At 54.1% G+C, this 6,000-nt stretch overlaps 1 protein-coding gene across 4 annotated transcripts in view; it reads right to left on the reverse strand.

Annotated features, from left to right (window-relative positions):
• Nucleotides 1-1,473, reverse strand: part of DTX2 (deltex E3 ubiquitin ligase 2) — a 34,995-nt gene extending 33,522 nt beyond the window's left edge. For 2 of the 4 annotated variants that reach the window (XM_053961273.1, XM_053961270.1), the window contains exon 1: nucleotides 1,382-1,473. The gene's annotated coding sequence lies outside the window, so the exon portion shown is untranslated. Of the gene's footprint in view, nucleotides 1-723; nucleotides 826-1,086; nucleotides 1,108-1,381 lie in introns of those variants that run through there. The other 2 variants (XM_053961272.1, XM_053961271.1) reach the window with 2 other exon arrangements.
• Nucleotides 1,474-6,000: the final 4,527 nt, after the last annotated feature.

The raw sequence follows: 6,000 nt of genomic DNA on the forward strand, positions 1-6,000 counted from the left end.
CAGCAGGTTGTTCAGAAAAGAGAGTGCCCAGGAGGGATCGTTAAGCATCACGACACCACTTTGAGAGTCAGGACTGGGAGGGCACCAAAGATCCCATGGGAAGAGATTACACAGGGATTAGGGGAGCACTTAAAGTACAGGGAGGCCACAGGGCTGCAGTAAGACGTGACCCTGTGCACAGGGCACGACTGGAGCAGCATTACAGGTGCCCTGTGCCCTCCTCCGACCCCAAACCAGGGCCCCCACACCAGCTGAGCTGCACTTCTGGGCACAGCAAAACCCGATGCAACAGGGCCGGCAGCTGTTGCCAGGTAATTCATACCCAAACACACCTTTCCTTACACAAGCACCCAGCACCAACCAAAGAGAAAGAACAGAGCTCGGCAGTAGGGAAGGGTCACAGTAATAACTCCAAGCATGCAGATCCATCCCAGTCCTGCCCTCTCCCAGCCTCTGCTGATCCTCACGGCACAAGGTGGCTGGGTTGACAGCCAAAACAGCAAGAAATAAACCCGGCTGTTCCAAACCTGGACTGCTTCCATTCAAAACAAGCTTTTAAGGAAGTTCCCCTCGGAGGGGGACGGCAGCTGAGGGGGAACAAAGCGTTTGCCTGTCAGCTAAGCCGAGGGCTGGTTTTGGGCACGGGTGAACTGAAAAACTGAGGCAGCAAGAGGAGGGCAGGTACACCCAGACACAGGATCCCACGTGGACACGGGATCTCACCACACTTCGCGTCCAACCCGACTGCTCCTGGGTCCTTCTGGGCACCCGAGCGGGTTATGTATTTGCGGGGAGATCACTGACTTGTGAGTGAGAACCTGGCACGATCTGGAGGGCTCCTCCAGCTCCCAACGCCTTCGGCTCGTGGCAGGAGCTCCTGGAGCTCCGCAACGGCCAAGCCGGGTCCCGCCTGAGGAGCCGGCGGCTCGGGGCCGGCCCGGGGGGCCGCCCGCCCCTCAGGGAGCTCCCCCCGGCCCGGGCAGCACCGGCCACCCACCGCAGCCGCCTGTCGGCTCCCACCGGCCCCCCGGTACCACGGAAACCTCGGGCCCCAGGGGTGCCGGGGGGTGTCCGGGAGACACCGACTGCTCCGGAAGCTGTGGAGGGGCGAGGGCCTGGTGCGAGGGGAACAGCGCCCGGGCCGACGGGACGCCAGGCAGGCCGGGCCCGGAGCGGCCGCAACGGCCCGGGCGGTCCCTCGCGAACGGCCCGGGCTGCGCGGCACAGGGAACGGGGTGCCGGGGGTGCCAGCCCGCGGGTGCCCGCCCCGCCAAGCACAGCCCAGCCCAGCCCAGCCCAACCCTACCCGGAACCCAGCTCCCCGTCCCGGCGCCGCTGTCCCCCGTCCCGTCACCCCTCAGCCGGCCCCCCGGCCCCTCACCCCGAGCAGGGCCCGGCGCTGCCGCTCCCGGCCCGCGGTCACGGAACCTCCGCGCGTGCGCACGCGAACCGCCGGGGGGCGAGCGGGGGGCGGGGCCGAGGGGCGGGGCCACGCGGGGAGGGAGGGACGTGATTGGTGGAGACGTGAGGGCGGGGAACCGTGAGCGTGAGGCGATGTGGGGCCGAGGGTGGTAATGAGTGTGATAATGAGTGTGGTAACGAGTGTGATAATGAATATGGTAATGAGTGTGATAATGAGTGTGGTAACGAGTGTGATAATGAATATGGTAATGAGTGTGATAATGAATATTGTAACGAGTGTGATAGTAAATATGGTAATACGCGTGCTAAAGAGTGTGAGTCTGCGGGACCGAGGGTGGCAATGAGTGTGATAATGAGTGTGGTAATAACTGTGATAATGAGTGTGTGATAGTGATAATGAGCGTGTGGGTTACTGTGTAATAGTGCGAGTGACAGTGTGTGAGAGTGAGTGTGTGAGAATGAGCGTGTGTTAGTGACTGTGTGAGTGTGAGATAGCGTGTCATAGCAAGTGTGCCTGTGAGTGTGATAGTGTGTGATAAGGAGTGAGTCACAGTGAGTGTGAATAGATGTGGAAAAGTGATTGTGTAAATGATAGTGACAGTGATTGTGTGTGTGAGAGAGAGAACTGGCGGCATGTATGTGGGATAGTGAGTGTGACAGTGTGTGTGAAGGTGTGGGGGGGTGTGAGTGCGTGTGACAGTGTGCACGAGTGTGATACCGTCCATGTGAGTGTGATACTGCCCATGTGAGTGTGATACCGTCCATGTGAGTGTGATACTGCCCATGTGAGTGTGATACCGTCCATGTGAGTGTGATACCGCCCATGTGAGTGTGATACCATCCGTGTGAGTGTGATACCGCCCATGTGAGTGTGATACTGCCCATGTGAGTGTGATACCATCCGTGTGAGTGTGATACCATCTGTGTGAGTGTGATACCATCTGTGTGAGTGTGATACCATCTGTGTGAGTGTGATACCGTCCGTGTGAGTGTGATACCATCCATGTGAGTGTGATACCGCCCATGTGAGTGTGATACCGCCCATGTGAGTGTGATACCGTCCGTGTGAGTGTGATACCGTCCGTGTGAGTGTGATACCGTCCGTGTGAGTGTGATACCGTCCGTGTGAGTGTGATACCGTCCGTGTGAGTGTGATACCGTCCGTGTGAGTGTGATACCGTCCGTGTGAGTGTGATACCATCCGTGTGCGTGTGATATTGTCCGTGTGAGTGTGACATCCATGTGAGTGTGAGCATGTGTAGTACTGGGGGTGAGATGCTCTGTGTGTACAGGGGATTGTGAGTGTGCCTGTGTGTGGGATGGGGTGTGTGTGTGTGGGGTGTGTGTGTGGGATGGGGTGTGTGTGATGGGCTGTGTGTGTGATGGGCTGTGTGTGTGATGGGCTGTGTGTGTGATGGGGTCTGTGTGATGGGCTGTGTGTGTGATGGACTGTGTGTGTGTGATGGGCTGTGTGTGATGGGGTATGTGTGTCTGTGTGTGTGTCTGTGTGTGTGGGGTGTGTGTGTGTGTGTGTGTGTCAGTGTGTCTGTGTGTGTGTGTGTGTGTGAGTGTGTGTGTGTGTGTGTGTGTGTGTGTCTGTGTGTGTGTGTCTGTGTGTGTGTCTGTGTGTGTGATGGGGTGTGTGTCTGTGTGTGATGGGGTGTGTGTGTGTCTGTGTGTGATGGGCTGTGTGTGTGATGGGCTGTGTGTGTGATGGGGTCTGTGTGATGGGCTGTGTGTGTGATGGACTGTGTGTGTGTGATGGGCTGTGTGTGATGGGGTATGTGTGTCTGTGTGTGTGTCTGTGTGTGATGGGGTGTGTGTGTGTGTGTGTGTGTCAGTGTGTCAGTGTGTGTGTGTGTGTGTCAGTGTGTGTGTGTCTGTGTGTGTGTGTCTGTGTGTGTGTGTCTGTGTGTGTGTCTGTGTGTGTGATGGGGTGTGTGTCTGTGTGTGATGGGGTGTGTGTGTGTCTGTGTGTGATGGGGTGTGTGTGTGTGTCTGTGTGTGTGTGTCTGTGTGTGATGGGGTGTGTGTGTGTCTGTGTGTGATGGGGTGTGTGTGTGTGTCTGTGTGTGTGTGTGTCTGTGTGTGTGTGTCTGTGTGTGATGGGGTGTGTGTGTGTCTGTGTGTGATGGGGTGTGTGTGTGTGTCTGTGTGTGTGTGTGTCTGTGTGTGTGTGTCTGTGTGTGATGGGGTGTGTGTGTGTCTGTGTGTGATGGGATGTGTGTCTGTGTCTGTGTGTGTGTGTGTCTGTGTGTGTGTGTGTGTGTGTGTCAGTGTGTGTGTGTCTGTGTGTGTGTGTGTGTGTGTGTGTGTGTCTGTGTGTGTGTGTGTGTGTGGGGTGTGTGTGTGTGTGTGTGTGTGTGTGTGTGTGTGTGTGTGTGTGTGTGTGTGGGGTGTGTGTGTGTGTGTGTGTCTGTGTGTGTGTGTCTGTGTGTGTGTGTGTCTGTGTGTGTGTCTGTGTGTGTGTGTGTGTCTGTGTGTGTGTGTCTGTGTGTGTGTGTGTGTGATGGGGTGTGTGTGTGTGTGTGTGTCTGTGTGTGTGTGTCTGTGTGTGTGTCTGTGTGTGTGTGATGGGGTGTGTGTGATGGGGTGTATGTGTCTGTGTCTGTGTGTGTGTCTGTGTGTGTGTGTTGCACACCAGCAGTGCACCCTCTCCTGCAGTTTAACACCTCTGGGTGCCGGGCGTGGGAGCTCCTGTGGGAATGTGGTTGTGACCCCTGGAGCCACGTCCAGCCTGCATTAATCAGCTGCTCACCACCTTGAGGGTTTCAGTCACATCCAAGTAACTCCGAATCGCAGCCCTGGAGATGCCTGCTCCCTGTTTGGGGTGAGGATGGTGGAACACAGCCCTGTGTGCCACAGATCTCTCCAAGGACGCAGCGCTGCTCCCTCCCAGCTGCTGCTCCTCCATCACCACCCTTGCAGGATGTCTGTGTTTATTTAGGGATTCCTTTGATCCTGGAGCATCTTGGAGGGTGCTGCATCACTTCTTCATGCTCTCTTCGAAGTAGGTCAGACCCCACCTGGGTTTTCCCCTTTTCTGGGACCCCCACCAAGACCTTGGCAGCAGTGATTAAAGAACCACAGAATCATTTAGGTTGAAAAAGACCCTTAAGATCACCATAATTCCTTCTGAACCAGGAAGTGTTCACCAGTCCTTATCAAATGACTTGAAACCTCCCTGGACTTTACACCCAGCAGCAGCACTGATTCACCCATGCCATGATACACCTGCCCCAAAAGGCTTATAAAATAAAGAACATTATGTTTGGAGTCAGTGGTTACAGCAAAAAATAACATATAGAACCACTTCATACTGTAGGAATAGAGGGATATTATAAAACTCTTCTTCCGGGGTTAAACATGTGAGACTCATCTTTACAGAGCCTGAATAAAGTTGGTTTTCATCCCAAAATGTGCAGTGCCAAGCACATAACCACAACAGCTCCAGTGAAAACCCTCTGGAGCTGCATCCCCCCACAGCTCAGCCTCGTATGCAAATGCCCATGGATTTCTCTGCTCCAGGATGGATGAGACTGTCACATACTTGAGTTCAAAATACTCACAAAGTACTAATAATTGCCAGAAGTGATTGATAGCCTGCTTGTAATGTGTCTGCTTGAGCAATAAGTTTCACATTTACAACTCGGGTGCTTGGGATTCCTGTCTCCTGCGGCTGTAATTAGAAACTGGAGAGCAATGCAAAGGGTTTTTTTTTTTTTTTTTTTTTTTTCCTGAAAAATAGATAGGAATGCTTCAGAAAGCCATGCTGGGAGCAGACGATGTGATCCATGTGGCTGCATGGGTGGACAGGTATGAAATATCCTGTGATCCTGAACAGGAAAAGGTTTCAGGGAGATTTGAGGATGGTGAAGAAGGGTTTCTGTCGAGTCTTGCAGACCTTCATGGCATGGCTGGGAAATAAAGGGATCCTCCCAGTGAGGAGTCCTGGCAGGTGAGAGAGGATGGGTGAGACCTCAGGGTGATGCTCCGAGGCTGAAGGTGCTACTGATAAGGGCTGCAGGGTGGGGGAGAGCAGAGGTGAATTGGGTGCAGCTCCTGGGTGGAGGGAAGGGCAGTATGGTGGAGATAAACCAGTCAGGTGGTGGCTGAGCTGTGGCAAGAGTCTTGAATTGCACTGGATTTATTTATTTTTTTAGTTTTGAGCAAGGATTCATGAACTGATCTTGCATCAGGGTCCCTGGAGGGTTTTGCCAGGCACAGTGAGTGGCTGAGGTACCTCATCTCAGCAGTACAAGTGCATGGCTGGTCCTCAGTCTCCCTTTTCTCACACCTTTCCATTGCTTGTCCTGCATTCCATGATGGTCCAACGACCTGAAAGGGGTTAGCAGAGCCATGGGCAACATGAATCTGGGGTCTGGTGACCAGCTGAGCCTGTCAGACCCCACTGCACAAATTCCTCCAACTGTTCTGTGTTGTGAGGGTGGCTGTAAAGATCTTCAATGATCCCCGAGTCTGAAAGGTGAACCTCAATGTCCTGCTGTCCCTAAGGACCCTGTTTTCACAGACTTCACAATCCTCACTGCCTGCAAAAATATTTTATATTTTACATTA

This window comes from Vidua chalybeata, chromosome 20 (assembly GCF_026979565.1).
Source record: "Vidua chalybeata isolate OUT-0048 chromosome 20, bVidCha1 merged haplotype, whole genome shotgun sequence".
Taxonomy (NCBI): Eukaryota; Metazoa; Chordata; class Aves; order Passeriformes; family Viduidae; genus Vidua; species Vidua chalybeata.